The following is a 15,489-nucleotide window of genomic DNA, read 5'->3' as shown; positions in this document are numbered from 1 at the left end:
TATGATTGTTATTTTTTGTAGTTAAAATTTACTAGCTAAAGTCCAACATAAAAACAAAAGCAGTGTTTGTATTTGTATTTGAAAGTAAGTCTGAAAATGAATTATCTAGACTTTCCACCCAAGAACACAGGTAAAAAGCAAATCAAAGCCAAAGAAAGTAGAAAGAAGGAAATCCTAAAAATAAGATCAAGAATTAGTGAAATACAAAACAAATATGAAACTGAGAAAATCAACAAACCAAACGTGACATTACTAATAAAATTCATAAATCTTTAATAAGAGAGAAGAGAGAAAATAAAACATTACCAATGTGATCAAGTTAAAAAGTGGTTATTAATATGGATATTAAAAACAGTTTAAAAAGCAATATTGAGAAATTGTTCGACATCTACCAAGTAGGTGAAATTTTAAAATTTTTTAAAAAATAGTTGACAAAAAGTGATAGTTTAATCATCTGTTTTTTGAGGAAATTGAAAATATTATTACAAAAACTTCCCACAAGAAAACTCTAAGACCAAATGGCTTCCTTATGAATGCTTCTTAATATTTACAATGAGTGAGCTTACAAAAACCGTTCCAGAGTTCAGAAGAGGAGCACTTCTTAATACATTTTATGAAGTCAGTGTAACCTTGATACTAAAATTGGACCAAGACACTACAAATAAAGGAAGATTAAAAACCAAACATAGATGTGAATAATCTTTAAAAATTAGGAAATATATTATATAATAATATATAAATCCCCATGACTTATATATAGAAACCTCATTTTTAATGGGGTGAGTTAATAATGAGATCAAAGTCATAATTATGTTTATAGCAGCACTATTTTTAAAGTCATATACTGGAAACAACCCAAATGTCCTTTAACAGAATAGGTATATAAATTGTCGTATGTTTATAAAATGAAATACTATACAGCTAGGAGAATTAATGAACTATAACTAAATGCAAAAACATAGAAGAATATCCAAAGGTAGTATTGAGCAAAAGAAGCCAGGCAAAGGATTATAAATCAGATAGTGGTTTGCTTGGATGGAGGTAGTAGTGACTGGGTGGATGCAGGGATAAGGTTGGAAATTGTTTTTTTCTTGATGTGGGTGACTGTTACTTGGATGTGTTCAATAGTGAAAAACCATTAACATATTCAATTATGATTAGTGCACCTAAATGAATGTTTATAGTACTTCCAAAAGAAGTTCAGATGAAGTGCACACACACACACGCACGCACACATGTGCACACACAAATGTAATAATGTAGCCTACTATTTGGTCTGCAAAGCCTAGGATTTGTGTCCATGGTATGTAGCTGCAAATTTCCATTGTGACCATTATAGTGTCTAACGAATCATATTTCATATAAGGGGGAAAATTAAGTAAATGAAATAAGAACTAAGTTGCTTCATCTGGACAGCAGGTGCTCTTATAAATGTATAAATACATGTGTCCACAATATGCAAATTGCTTTTTTTTCTTATTTTTTCTCTTAAGCTTTACACTGTAATCATTCTTTACTGCTAGTAAACAAAAATATTTATTATCATTTTTAATATCCAAAAAGCATTTTACTACATAGATATATTAAAGTCCACTTAAAAATCATCTTCATCTGAATATTTTAGATGGTTTTCAAATTACTGCCAATCTAAATAGTGCCTAGATGGGCTCTCTCTACAATGACTGGAGGGCTCTGCTCCTGGCAATTCGTCATATACATTCCATCTCGCCACTGTTCACCGCCAGGTGCACACAATTCACATGGCAGAGAGAACGGCCGTCTCAGTACATGCAAGAATCTTAATCATCCCGAACTATTCTTTCCCCAAATGGGAAACGTATTTTAAAATAATGTTCCTTGAGACACTCCTGTTTAGAGATCTTAGGTAGTCTAGGTAAAGGAACAATTCAAAACTTATTACCTTAAACTCTGCTGTATTCATTGAGAAGGATAGGAGGTTAGGGAGCGATTGTTCCAAAACTTTGCAATAATTTACATTTTGCACATTTCTAACCTGAAAGTGAAATGCACATTTTGTGAACATACTTTAAATTCCTACTAATGCCTCAGCTTTTCAGGTTTTCTAATTCCAACAGAACCAAATTCTGGTTAAAAGAAAATGAAGAAAAGAAAAATATAAGAATGGCTCTGAAAACATACTGGTTCCTCATTTTTCTTGACACTGTATTTCCATCTAAATGAATGCAGATTATACTTTCAAAGTGGTGAATAGATGTTCATAATTCATTAATCTGTAGTTCAAAAGCAAGAACAGATGTATTTCTGTGTCACCATATATTTAAAGAAGAGTAAGAGAATGCGATTCTGACCTCATTGCAGGGAGATTATTCACAAAAGGTAAGCAAAATTACCCTTCTTCACATGAGATACACCATCTCCACTGCTGAAGACACTGACTCCTTACCATAGCTCTGGAGGACAGAGAGAATAAGAGGAGATAAGTTCACTGAGAGAGTTGCACAAAGCAGACCTCAAGTTGCACAAAGCAGAGACTCAAATTCTGTAAAACTTGACTTGAGTCAAGTGAGGAGGGAAGTTTCCTTTTCAAAACACATGGTAGATGGCATTTCCTTCCTTTAAAATGTTTAGATAAGATAAACCAGTTCATAATAATATATAGTGTCACCTTCCCAGGAAAATATGTCTTGGAGAATGACTGATTCAGTTGTTTTTTGATAAATAAACTTTAAGCAGTCTTGCATCAATTTCTTTTCCTTCAATCTGTCACTTTACTCTGGTTTATAATGAGCCCAGTCTGTTTGAATGTGTAAGTAAAAGTTCATAAAAACAGAACCAGTAGAATGGGGAAATGTGGTATCATGTACTTTTAGTTTTTTTATGTCTTTGGAAAAAGTTCTTAGTGATTTTGTACTCTAATACCCAGGTAACTTTGAGTAGCCATCATTTGGGGCTAATTTGCTCTGATATCCTTGTGTACTGACCTATTTGCTAAAGAGTGCTTTTTCCCCCTCCCTTTAGAATTGTTGACCATATTAGGCTTTCTACAAGATAGAGATAGAGCTGCTTTGAAATTCATAGAAAGGTGACAACATAGTAGGATAACTGCACTAATTGTTCCTCAAATAAAATCTCTGAAAAGATTTAAATGAACATCTGTGTGAAGAATAGAGCTATTAAAGGGAATGTTCTGCACAAACAATATGCCACACAAAATAGTTGTACAATAATGCTGTGAAATTGTTTAATTAACTCATAAAAGAGGGAATCTAGTAAAGGAAATGTATGCAGTACACTCTGGGGAGATTTGACAGTCTTTAAGAGCAGATGTGATTATGATTATAATTATTTTAGTAAATTGGACCATAATTTCTCTTTCTGTTGTAAAATAAGACACAGTATATTATGAATCCTAAGTACAAAGAAAAACCCTTTAAACATAAGTAATTCATGTAAATTCTGATGTTTGTTGAAGTTACAGTACCGCTATCATTACCTTTTTTCCTTGAGGTGTACCTTTGTAAGTACAATGGAGAAGAGTAAGTTTTCAACAGGTAACTAGGTTGGATTTTATGTGTACTTTGTGGAAATTGGTTTCAATATTACTTGACTTTCACCATAAATTTAGATCATAAAACATATTTTTATCTCTAGAAAGTACTAATTATTTATAAGATCATGGGGTATAATGAGTATAGAGTAATTTTATTTTATCAGAGAAACTCCATCAGAGACCCTATGATACTGAACATGAAGGCTACAATATTTCGTGAGTTTTTTTTACGTGTAAGGTCAACCAGTTTGACTTGACGTGGATTCATTGACTACCATGATATATATTGTTTGTTTGATATTAATATGCAGATTTGTCATATCTGTGCCCTTCTATTATTTTTCACCCTTATTCATTTTGGAAATTGCATATTTTTATATTCATAACTTGAGTCAGTAATTATGGGAATGTTACATTTTCTGTATGTTGCCTTTATCACTCTTATTAACTAAAATTACTGCTAGAAGGAAATTAATCAGACAAATTAGTATTCTTATTCATGAAACCTAGATTATAGTAAACCCCAAGATTAAGACTAATGAAACAATTAGTTATTTAATCATTATTAAAAATGGGAACATTGCTCAGATATCTCACAGTTACTGCAGCAAGCTTTGGAAGTAGACAAATGAATGTGTTTTTCTTGACTGCTCTTTCATGAAAGCAAGATTATTATCACCTGCTTGGAATTTTTCTTTCATATTTGATATTTTTCCCTAGGAAAAAAGTCTCTTTTACTAGAAAAAGACAAAAATTAATTTCTTCAGTAGAAGAAACTTAGCTATTCTATGATTTTTCTGAATTTAAGATGTATGTGAAAGTGTTCTAAAGTCAAGGTTATAGATATTTATAGTCAGAATATTTTTGCCACCTTATAGTAATAGACACCATATTAGAAGCATAAATACTTACTTAAGGTATTTCTTAAAACAAATTGAAAACAAATTAATTTGCAATAAACATATATTAAAAAGCAAAAGGCATTATAGGGCTGATAGTAAAAATTCATAATCCTCTTCAGATTATGTCAGCAGCTTCCTGATACCCCATGACAACAGTATTTAATCCTTTCTTTCTTTAGGTCTTCTGGTGAATGCCTTAATATTATACTGCTTTTTTTTATTTCTCAATTTAGACCTTAGCAGAAAGTTAATGATTTTTTGCTATGATAGCTAAAGATTTTATTCATACTACTCCCCATATTTTATTCCCTCTCTGTGTAATATATGTTCTGGGTTAGTAACTTTATTAGGAACCTTTGCTAATCTAAATATTATATTAAAATATATTTCTTTTTGTATCAAATCCAGACACTCTCTTCATTTTTGATATTGTAAGGTGAAAATTTCAGCCTTCTTAACACTTCCTTACTCTGCTTTCCACCATGTTTGTGTTGTTGGACAAAATAGTGGATGAAATTGGAATTTTAAATTTGAATTTTAGGTAAACAACAACTAATTTTTTAGTGTAAATATGTTCCAACTGTGTATAAATTCATTTGTCAGTAGATAAAGTAATATTTAATTAATTAGATTTGAGAAAGATGAATATATTGGGGGGATTCAAAACTAAGATAATCCATTTACCTGCATAACCCCCAAGGACAGGCATTTGGAGATCTATATTGGGCTTAGGAGATGAAGCTAAAATCAGAAAGATTAGTGGAAAGTATGTTTAATTTAAGGAGTAGCTAGACTCCCAGATCACCTCCCTAAACCATCATGGCCAGGCTAAATCCCAAGTCAGAGGAATTCCCAAGCAGAGGAAATGAAGTTTCCATTTCTGGCACAGTTGATCTAAAAAGACTTAATTTAGGGACAGGAAGCAAAACTAAGCATAGGGTGTGGCCCTGAATTCGATACAAGAAAACTGAGTGGAAATCTGTGTTCTGTAGTGGGAGTTTAACAGCCGCTTTTTCCTTTTTGACTCAGAACGCTGATGACAGCACCATTGAGAAGTAGCTTAGAGAGTTCCTATCCTGTGCTCAAAAGACTGGCTCAAAACAAAAGGCTTATAAAACTATCAGTAAGACATATCAGGTGAAATAGCATGGTCCCTTCTTTATTGCTCATGGTAAGAACTATCAATCCACAGAGTTTTTCCTCCCCCAGAGTGATAGGAACTCACTTTTAAGTATAAATTATTGGCCAGGGAACATCAAACATTGGAACTTCTAAAGCAGAAGACAAAGACCAAAATGAACAAGTAGAAAAGGGGGACTCGGAGGAAACAAAGTTGATAAAGAGAATCAAACTTAAAAAACAAAAAGCCTTTCTGCCCTACCTGGGGAGGGGGTTCATATGACATTGTTCTGCATTTCCATCATAACTTAAAGGGAAACTTTCACAATGTTCAGAGCCCCTGATGTCCTGAAAATGAAGGACAAGGATGTTCTCAAATTCGTTGCAGCAGGAGCCCACTTAGGTGGCATCAACCTTGACTTCAAAATGGAATATTATATATAATCAACAGGGGAAAAAATGATGGTATCTGCATCATAAATCTGAAAAGAACTTAGGAAAAGCTTCTTCTGGCAGCGTGTGCCATTGTTGCATTGAAAACGTGGCTGATGTCAGTATCAGATCATCCAGGAATACTGGCCAGTGAGCTGTGCTAAAGTTTCCTTTTGCTACTGGAGTCGCTTCTATTTCTGGCCACATCGACTCCTGGAAACTTCACTAACCAAATCCAGGCAGCCTGCTGAGAGCCAAGACTTCTGGTGGTTACTGATCCCAGGGCTGACCACCAGCCTCTCACAGAGGCATCTTATCTGAACCGGCCTGCCATTGTTCTGTGTAACACACACTATGTGTACATTGCTATCCCTTGCAACAACAAGGGATCTCATTCAGTAGGTTTGAGGGTTTCCCCCTGGGCCAGGAAGTTCTGCATATGTGTGGCACCATTTCTCATGAGCAACCATGGGGTGTCATGCTTGATCTCTGCTTCTTTGAAAAGGAAGAGCAGGCCACTACCAAAAGCTATGACCAAGGAGGAATTTCAGGATGAATGGACTACTTCAGCTCCTGAGTTTACTGCTACTCAATCTGAAGTTACAGACTGGTCTGAAGGTGGGCAGGTGTCCTCTGTGCCTGTTCAGCAGTTCCCTACTGAAGGGTGGAGCCCTCAGCCTGCCACTGCAGACTTGTCGGCAGCTCCCACTGCTCAGGCCACCGACTGGGTAAGGAACAACCACTGCGTGGTCTTAAGCTGCTCTTCAACAAAGGCAAACAAAGTGGAAATAAGATTCACAAAAAATAAACAGTTTCTAAATTAGAAGAAAAAGAAGGGGAAGGAGAAGAAAAAGAAGACGGGGGAGGGGAAGAGCAAGAGCAAGAGAATTGCTTCTAAGATTAGATAGATAGACACACAGAAATTATAGGAAGAACTTGATAGAGTAATGTCTAATAAATGGTGAATGATAGACAAATTACAAATTCTCACAAATTACTTACTGACCCTTTGTTGAAAATGTTTAAGGAACAACCAGATGATCATTAGTTAAACACTTTGAGAGAGGATTTCCACATTGGTAGAGAGGATACCAATGGTGATGTAAAATATGATCTAGGTCTAACATTCTAGGTTCTTAGATATGTCGGTTTTAATATTCAGTCTCCAAATACTGATGATTTAATAAATAAATATTGGCCATATCCTATATGTCTGGAAACAAAATAGACATTTTGTCTACCTACCTCCTGCAATGTTAAATCTAGCAGAAGGGCAAATAATTAAGCAGATAATTGCAGAAATGACTATTTTTAATTGTAATGAGTTTTATGAAGAAATAAAGAATATTATGGAAATACATAACACACATTCTAATCTAGTTAAGAGGGACAGGGAAGATTTCATTAAAGAAGTGATGTTTAAGTGGAGACTCAAAGGTTAAGATAGACTCTAGAAAATAACTCTAGATTCAGGGTTGAGGGTCAGAAAAGTGTCTTGGGTTAGGAAACCATATATACTGAAACAAAAGATTCTGTTATATTCAAAAAAATAAAATAAAATAAAACAAAACAAAATACTATTGGTCTCCACTCATACACGTGCTTACTAAATAATCTTGCTTAAATTTGATTTAATTTAAATAATTTTTCTAATTAATATTAGAGTTTTAACTTGCATTCTTGATTTGCAATGTTAACTATTTGTTCGCATGTTGGAACACCATTTCCTCATAATCAGATGGTCTGTTAATAAATTTAACCAGTCTGAAGTTAAAAAAAAAAAAAGATTCTAGCTTAGCACTCAACCAATATTGCAAATGTCCCTTAGCATCTCCCTTGTTTATTGGTGTGTGATTGATATTGTCCTAAGGTTGCTGTTCTGCTTTATGGAAAGTCTTCTGCTCAGAGCCTAGTTGTTTTGCTTTGTGTTCATACTTGGGGAACTTTTAGTTTGATAGATTTTGTTGTTGTTGACTCTGACTGACACTAGGACCTACTACTCTATGTTTGTAGGAACTCAGATGAGTCAGACTCTGTATTATATGCCACAGAGGCAAGTGGGATTGCATTCCTGCTCTTGACTTTAGAGCTCAAAATACTGTTGTTTAAATGCCACGTGGAAAACAAAGAAGTGAGTGAGGAATGGCTCTAGGAATAAATGAACTCATCCTTCTCTGGAGTGTATTTCAGAAACCTACAGAGTGAAATCTTTCATCTAAATTAAAGATGGAGCCTCACAAAACTTCAAAGAGTTTGATGGTATGAAAGGAGTAGCCAGGGCCTGTGAAGTACTGGTGAATAATTACAATCTGAGATTTATTGGTGACCACTCTTGTGTCCTTAAAAGGTTGGCTGACCAGATAAAACCAGGCCCTGGCTAGGGGGAGGACTCTTGAGCCTCTCAATCTTTTGAAGTTTCTAAGGAGTCTTCCAAGGGGAAAAAATCAGCATTCACATGCTATATAGGAAGATCTTTACATAGACCTAATGGATTCAGCTGGCTCAGGCTTCTTCATTTTGTTAATGTCTGAGTCAGTGCCTGAGAAATGTCATTATGCTTTCGATCCTAGGGTTATCCATCATGCCTGCTGAGAGTTGAATGGAACATTCTTATGTTTGAGAGATATGTTATTGAATCTACAGTGTTGGTTAGCCTCAGATAAGTTCAGCAAAAAAGTTGTTTTACAACGGCATTTGACACAGACCTTATCAGAGATCGTGTAATCAAAGAGTATCACCTCTAACATGAATATGTGGAGGGGCATTTTTTAGTGAGTTTTCATAGCTTGAGTAGTTCTCATAGTGTGACTCAAAATGAGACACTCAGGTAGTGGCTTTTGTTTAACACCTAAGATAGTGAGGTTTCTAAATGCAGTGATCATAGAGTAATCACCAGGTCCTTTTAATAATAGAGCTTACAAATGTGGTCTTTAAATTATATAACTGTCAAATTGCCACACTGAAATTGAAAGCATTTTGACGGTGACAGCTTTTATCTTCACTAAGAATCTTGACTTAAATTTTGAAAGAATTGCTTGTTTGCAAAATACTACCATAGAAAAAATAGTTTATGAATGAAACAAAATGGTCACTTCAGTTTATCTTGAATAATATCAATAGACAAGATAAAACAGGAAATGTGGAGAAGAAACTTTGAAATTTCATTTATCTCAGTCAGTTATTCCAAGTCAGTTATTGGTTTTTGAGCAATGCAAGCATAATCTATAAAGACCACAAGACAGATCTCAAGATCGCAGAATAAAACACCTTTAAATTAAGAGAAAGAAAATTTAGTGAAAATAATAATCAACTCTCAAAGAATTTATTGTAGAAAATATGTAACCTCTGTGTATAAGGTACAGTTTATAGACTGCCTAAAAATTATTCCCACTTCCATTCACTTATCGTACATTATAGACATGTATTTTTCAATATATACTAAATATATTTTCAATATATTGTTGAAAAATAATAATAGCTCACATTTATTGAGAGTATACTACGCTCTTGGCACAGCCAAACTGTTTATATATATATATATCTCATTTACATTCACAACACCTTTATGAGGTAGGCACTATTGTGATTTCCATTACATATGAAAGAACTACTTCTTAGAGGGGAAGGAAATAATCCAAGATTTCTACAGCTAGCAAGTGTTAAAGGGTTTCTGAGTTCAGACCCTGGCTTTTAATCTCAAACTGTACTGCTGGCTGCATAATGACACAACTGATTGAAAAACACAGAATTCAAATAACTTGTTTTCTTTGCACACCCTCAAACAGCTAGTTTGCTTTTAAAGTGATTTCTCATTTATTAAAATGAATTGTCTCTGAACTGAGTAGTTTGAAATTTTGCAGACATTGTTACAAATCATACCCACATTCACGTGAGGTAAGATCACAGGTCCTCTTCCCATGTGAGTCAGAGGATGTTGAGAATCCTGGAGGTAATGTCTGGACTTTAGCATGGCATTGTAGGTTAATTATGACTGGGGGCTATGATTCCTTTTCTTAATTGCTTTCTCTTCTAGTTTACATTAGACCTGAAGACCAGGTGGATGGTGACTTGTAACTTGTAAATGAAGAATTTAGGGGGAGAAGTCACAGCATAGTTTTTTCAGGACAATTGGGTAATCAAGTTAGAGTTTTTAGCATGGAGACTTTCCTTTTTCAACAGTCTCTCCTCTGAAATGTACCATTCCGTGGGCTACTTATAGCTTTTAGAGACATGGTATACTTTATTTTCAAAGACCTGCTTGCTATGTTAGATGAGGTCAAGAGCCTTGCGAGTGAAGAGAACAGTCGTGCAGAAAGAGAGAAGAGAATCTGGCAGGCAAAGTTAGTCCCAGCAATGCAAAGGAGAAATTAGAGCACCAATGTGATGTTTGAATAAGTTACATAAATTATTCAAGTTTCTCATTTTCTAGATAGGTTTTTCTTTTACACTGTATGATTTTAACTTTTTAAATATATTTTTACCCAAGTGGTTTAGATTGGAAGTTTATCTACACAAACAGGTCTAATGTCGTGCGTTTGCATTCTTCTGCGGTTTTCAAGTTTGGTTTTCCATCGACACAATCTTGAGACTTATATGAATGGTGGAAGAAAGAAGGCAAAGTTGTTGGTTTTCCCCTCAGATACTCTTTTCATTTTGGTAATATGTTGTATGATGTCCTTGGGCAAGGAAACAATTTGCCTTGATATTTCACAGGAGTAAAATAATCTTTGATTTGGCGTTATTAATTTCTCAGTTCTATAAGAAATTTAAACCTCACTCTTGAATTGAGTGGTGAATGACAAAAATATTTTGACACATATGAATGAGGTTTTTGATTCAAAGACTAGGTTCATGCAAGGGTCATTATATAATTTTTCATTAGAGTGTCCAACTTAGTGGTTATGTGTCAACATAAGATAGGATCCAAAGGCAAAAATAAAAGTCCACATGCCCAATTCTAGCTATAGCACATGCCAGTAGTATGGTGTCTGCTGTGTGGAAAGATTGAGAAAGTTTCTTAATCAAATTTCTTACAAACCTTTGATGTCTGCTTATTTATTTTCTGAGAGCAGCAGCCTCTTCGTGTTTGATGTCCCAATAGCATGAGCCTGTTTCTGTTGAGTTTGATTATAGAACGAGAGGTGTGCTTACAGGGAAGCCCAGCTGGACGAGTCCAGCTTTGCTGCCTTAGTTGCTTTTATCCTAGAAGAGAAAAGAGAACGAAGAGCAGTTATAGAATTGGTAATTGCACTATTGGCAGAGCCTCAAATGATATTTATTCTATTATACTCGCTTGCAACCCGAGGATTCATTCTTACAGCAGATGGAAGGTGGATAGCATGCAAATGCTTGGATTAAACATGCTGTAACGCTTCGGAACCCTGACGAGTGGTCTCTGTTGTCTAACAGCGCTGTTTGTAGACATATTTTGCAGCTGTTACATTGGTGCTTATTTAGAACAATTAGTAAGAAAAACTCAAGTGATTTGTTTGGTTGTATTTTCCTACCAAATAATTGAATAGGAATCAGGTGACTATTAGGATGGAAGGAAAAAGTGCAAAAGTTTAGAATTTGGCCATGTTTCCACAATTATTAAGTTTAAACAATTTTGGTACTGTGTTTAGTCTCTTAAATGTTATGGGTCTCATATTTTTTCACTTTTTATGGGAAGAGAATTAGATTAACTGTTAGGGGTTGTCATTGGGGTACCTTCGGTTAAGGGTTATTTTTGACATTTTTCTTGGAAAAGAATGGAACTGGCAGAAACATGGTCAGTTTTATATTATGTCAATTACCAGGAAATTTGGTTAGTCAAACCACATGGATTCTTGGTCTCTATTGTAATTTGCCAAAAGGGATGCCCCCCGTGGAAATTGTCACTCTTGTTCTTATAATATTGGCATCTGTAAGTTCTTCACAGTAAAAGGAATAAAATCTTGAGAAGGAGGCTGAAAAGATCTAAATCCTGAGATCCAGCAAATGGAAAACATTCTTTTCCACAATTGGAAAGTCTAATGGTCCCTATTATATCTACTGAATGGTGGGAAAAATCATTCCAGTAGTGAGAGAGGTTTTATGTATTCAACCTTCTTAATGGACTCTGATGAGACTGGACTTGATTTTAATTCATATACTATAATTTAAGCTGACATTCTTAAGAAATCAGCAATTTATTGTAAACATCAAACACCTGAGACATTCAAATTAGAGTAAGGATGGTATTCATTCATGCAACAAATATTTATTGAGCACCTTGTAAGGGCCAGACACAAAATATCTGTGATACAAATTGAGCAAGATAAACATGTGCCCATTTTCATGGAATGTTCACCTTAATGCAAAATAATGGGAAATTATTATAATAAAAATGAGTTAATTTATAACAGTGACCTTATTTGTTCTCATACATAGGCTAATTAATTGCAAGTATTAATCAATTTCTTTCCTGGCCTTGTAGAATTTAGCATATACTAGATATTCATGATTATACAAAGGTATATCTGTTGCCGTTTTAAAATTTACTTTGTTCCTTTAAAGGACATACCATCTGTGATGTTGAACCCATTAATTGTGGAAAATCTTACTAATAAGCCTGGAATGTATTAGTCATACATAATGTTTAGCAAACATACAGACCATGCCTATGTGTTCAAAGTGAGGTAACAACGCTGACAGTTATATTGTTTCTGCAGTTAGTGCAAACCAGAAATTCTCCATGGAGTGATGAGTCATTGATAAGTTGTTAACTCTGCTACAACTAATTATTTTACAAAAATAAAATATCAAAAGTTGTGAATGGTTTAATTTTTATGATAAATTAGAAAAGATTCAAGAGTAGCCTTATAGCAATGCCATTAATTATTATGCATTATACATTATGACATACTTTCTTGAGAAGAAGAGAAATAGAATTGCTTATAAACCCAGATGTGCCCATGGGAGGGGTTTGAATATGTGACTTGGATTTGTTTTGTGTTTCTGGTAGAAGCATGTGTGATAGACTTTAGATCCGGCAGGACTAGAATACTAGTACTAGAAAATCTGCTTTTCTGCCTGCCTTATAGCTCCTACCTCCACCAATACGCTCTCGTTTCACATTGTTCTGAAAAATTTATTTGAAAAATTTTCAGAGAATATTCACTATTCAGACTCAGCAGATAAAGTGGCTGATAGAAAAATTCCCATTGCAAACAGAAAATATTTTTTTTCCTTTTCCTTTTTTTTTAAATTGAAGTATAGTGATTACGCAATGTTATATTAGTTTTAGGTATACAATATAATAATTCAACAATTCTATACATTATTTGGTGTTCATCATGATAAGTATACTTTTAATCCCCTTCAACTATTTCACCCATTTCCCTGCCTACCTCCCCTTATCAGTTTATTCTCTGTAGTTAAGAGTCTGGTGTTTTGTTGTTCTTTTTTCTTTATTTGTTCATTTGTTTTGTTTCTTAAATCTCACGTATGAGTGAAATCATATATTATTTGAATTTCTCTGACCTATTTCACTTAGTATTATACTTTCTAGATCCATCCATGTTGTTGCAAATAGCAAATTCGCACTCTTGTTTATTACTGATATTCCATTGTGTATATATACCTCACATCTTTATCCATTCATCTATGGAGGGGCATTTGGGTTTTTTCCATACCTTGGCTATTATAAATAAAGCTGCAATAAATGTAGAAGTGCATATATCTTTTCAGATTAGTATTTTTGTTTATTTTGGGTAAATATCCAGTAGTGGAATTACTGGATTATATGGTAATTCTATTTTTAATTTTTTGAGAAACCTCTGTACTGTTTTCTTTTTTTTATTTCTTTTTTTTTCATAATATTTTATTGTCAAACTGGTTTCCATACAACACCCAGTGCTCTTCCCCATAAGTGCCCTCCACCATCACCACCACCTCTTTTCCCCCCTTCCCCTTCCCCTTCAACCCTCAGTTCATTTTCAGCATTCAATAGTCTCTCAAGTTCTGTACTGTTTTCTACAGTGGCCATACCAATTTACATTCCAACCAGCAGTGCAGGGGTTCCTTTTTCTCCATGTTCTTTCCAACACTTGTTATTTCTTATCTTTATGAGTCTAGTCATTCTTACAGGTATAAGGTGATATCTCATTTTGGTTTCAATTTGTACTTCCGCCAATGATTAATGATATTGAGCATCTTTTCATGTGTCTGTTGGCCATCTATCTATCTATCATTTGTAAAAATGTCTATTCGGGTCCTCTGTCCATTTTTAAATCAGATTTTTTTTTTTGGTGTTGAGTTATATTTTTTGTATTTTTCACCCCTTATCAGATATATCATTTGCAAATATTTTCTCCCTTTCAGTAGGTTGCCTTTTTTGTTTTGCTGATGAATTTGTCTGTTCGTGATGATGCAAATGGCTGAAAGAAAAATCCCACTGCAAACAGAAAACATTTTAATTAATACATTTCAAAACTTCTGTCTATTTAACCACATATTTACTTCTTGATTTAGATAGATTTTAATTTTTTTTTTTTTGGTCTGGTTTGTCCTTTATCTCTATTGTAAGCTGTCTGTCTCAAATCCTTTTTGGGAAAAGGTTATTTGTTGTTTCGAACAGTCAGAGTTTTGTCAGCAAGACAGAAGCCACTCAGTGTTTCAAATAGAGGGCATTTACTACAGATAATTAATAACATAGGTAACAACAGAGCTAAAAACCCAACAGGGAAAGGAGGAAACCCCAAAATTAGCAGCAGCAGGAAACAGCTACCGTACCTGGGTTTATAAGAATAGGATGAACGGAGGGGAGGTAGCTTACCAGACCTTAGATGCCAAGGTCATCTAGTGTACCTATCTGGTAGAAGCTGCAGCAATTCATGCCACTAGAATGACTACTTTGGAAAAAAGAGCGCAAAATATCCTCTTTCTCTTATTTCTCCCACCATCTCCTCACCCCCAGTCTCCTGACAGTATCTCCTTTTGTCAAGACCAGAAACCAGCAGACACAGGCCTGGGAAACACAGTTGCAGGGTCAATATCCCCATGACATAGGACGGCAAAAGGGTGAGGACTGGATTTCTAAGCCAACAAGCCAAAGAAGTTTTGAGTCAATCAATCAATCCCAATAATCTTTTATTTATATTTGTATTTTCCTCCAGAGAAAATAGAGTGGTTAGTGCTAATGTAAAAATTAGCATGATAGGGGTGCCTGGATGACTCAGTCAGGTGATCTCCGGGTTCAAGAGTTCAAGCCCCACATTGGGCTTGCTGGTGTCAGTGCAGAGACCGTTTCAGATCCTCTGTCTCCCTCTCTCTCTGCCCCTCCCCCAGTCTCTCTATATATATCAAAAATAAGCATTTAAAAAATTAGCACTCTATACTTTGATTAGCTTTCAAAACTCTTGAAGTATCAAAAAAAATGTTCAAAGTATACAGTTATCAAGAAATAAACTGCAAGCTATATTCATTCACCTACTCTTTACCGTAGCATTTTGTTAGCTGAATGTAAAACCCAGAGAAGGGGTT

General features: G+C 34.6%; 1 long non-coding RNA gene across 1 annotated transcript in view; it reads right to left on the bottom strand.

Annotated features, from left to right (window-relative positions):
* Positions 1-2,299: 2,299 nt before the first annotated feature.
* Positions 2,300-15,489, bottom strand: part of LOC115287824 — a 35,003-nt gene continuing 21,813 nt past the window's right edge. Inside the window, exons 3-4 of the long non-coding RNA XR_003906673.1 lie at positions 11,024-11,187; positions 2,300-2,432 (exon numbers count right to left, since the gene is read on the bottom strand). This is a non-coding gene — a long non-coding RNA (uncharacterized LOC115287824). The remainder of the gene's footprint in view (positions 2,433-11,023; positions 11,188-15,489) is intronic.

This window comes from Suricata suricatta, chromosome 3 (genome assembly GCF_006229205.1).
Source record: "Suricata suricatta isolate VVHF042 chromosome 3, meerkat_22Aug2017_6uvM2_HiC, whole genome shotgun sequence".
Classification (NCBI taxonomy): Eukaryota; Metazoa; Chordata; class Mammalia; order Carnivora; family Herpestidae; genus Suricata; species Suricata suricatta.
This window is presented reverse-complemented; position numbering and strand designations above follow the sequence as displayed.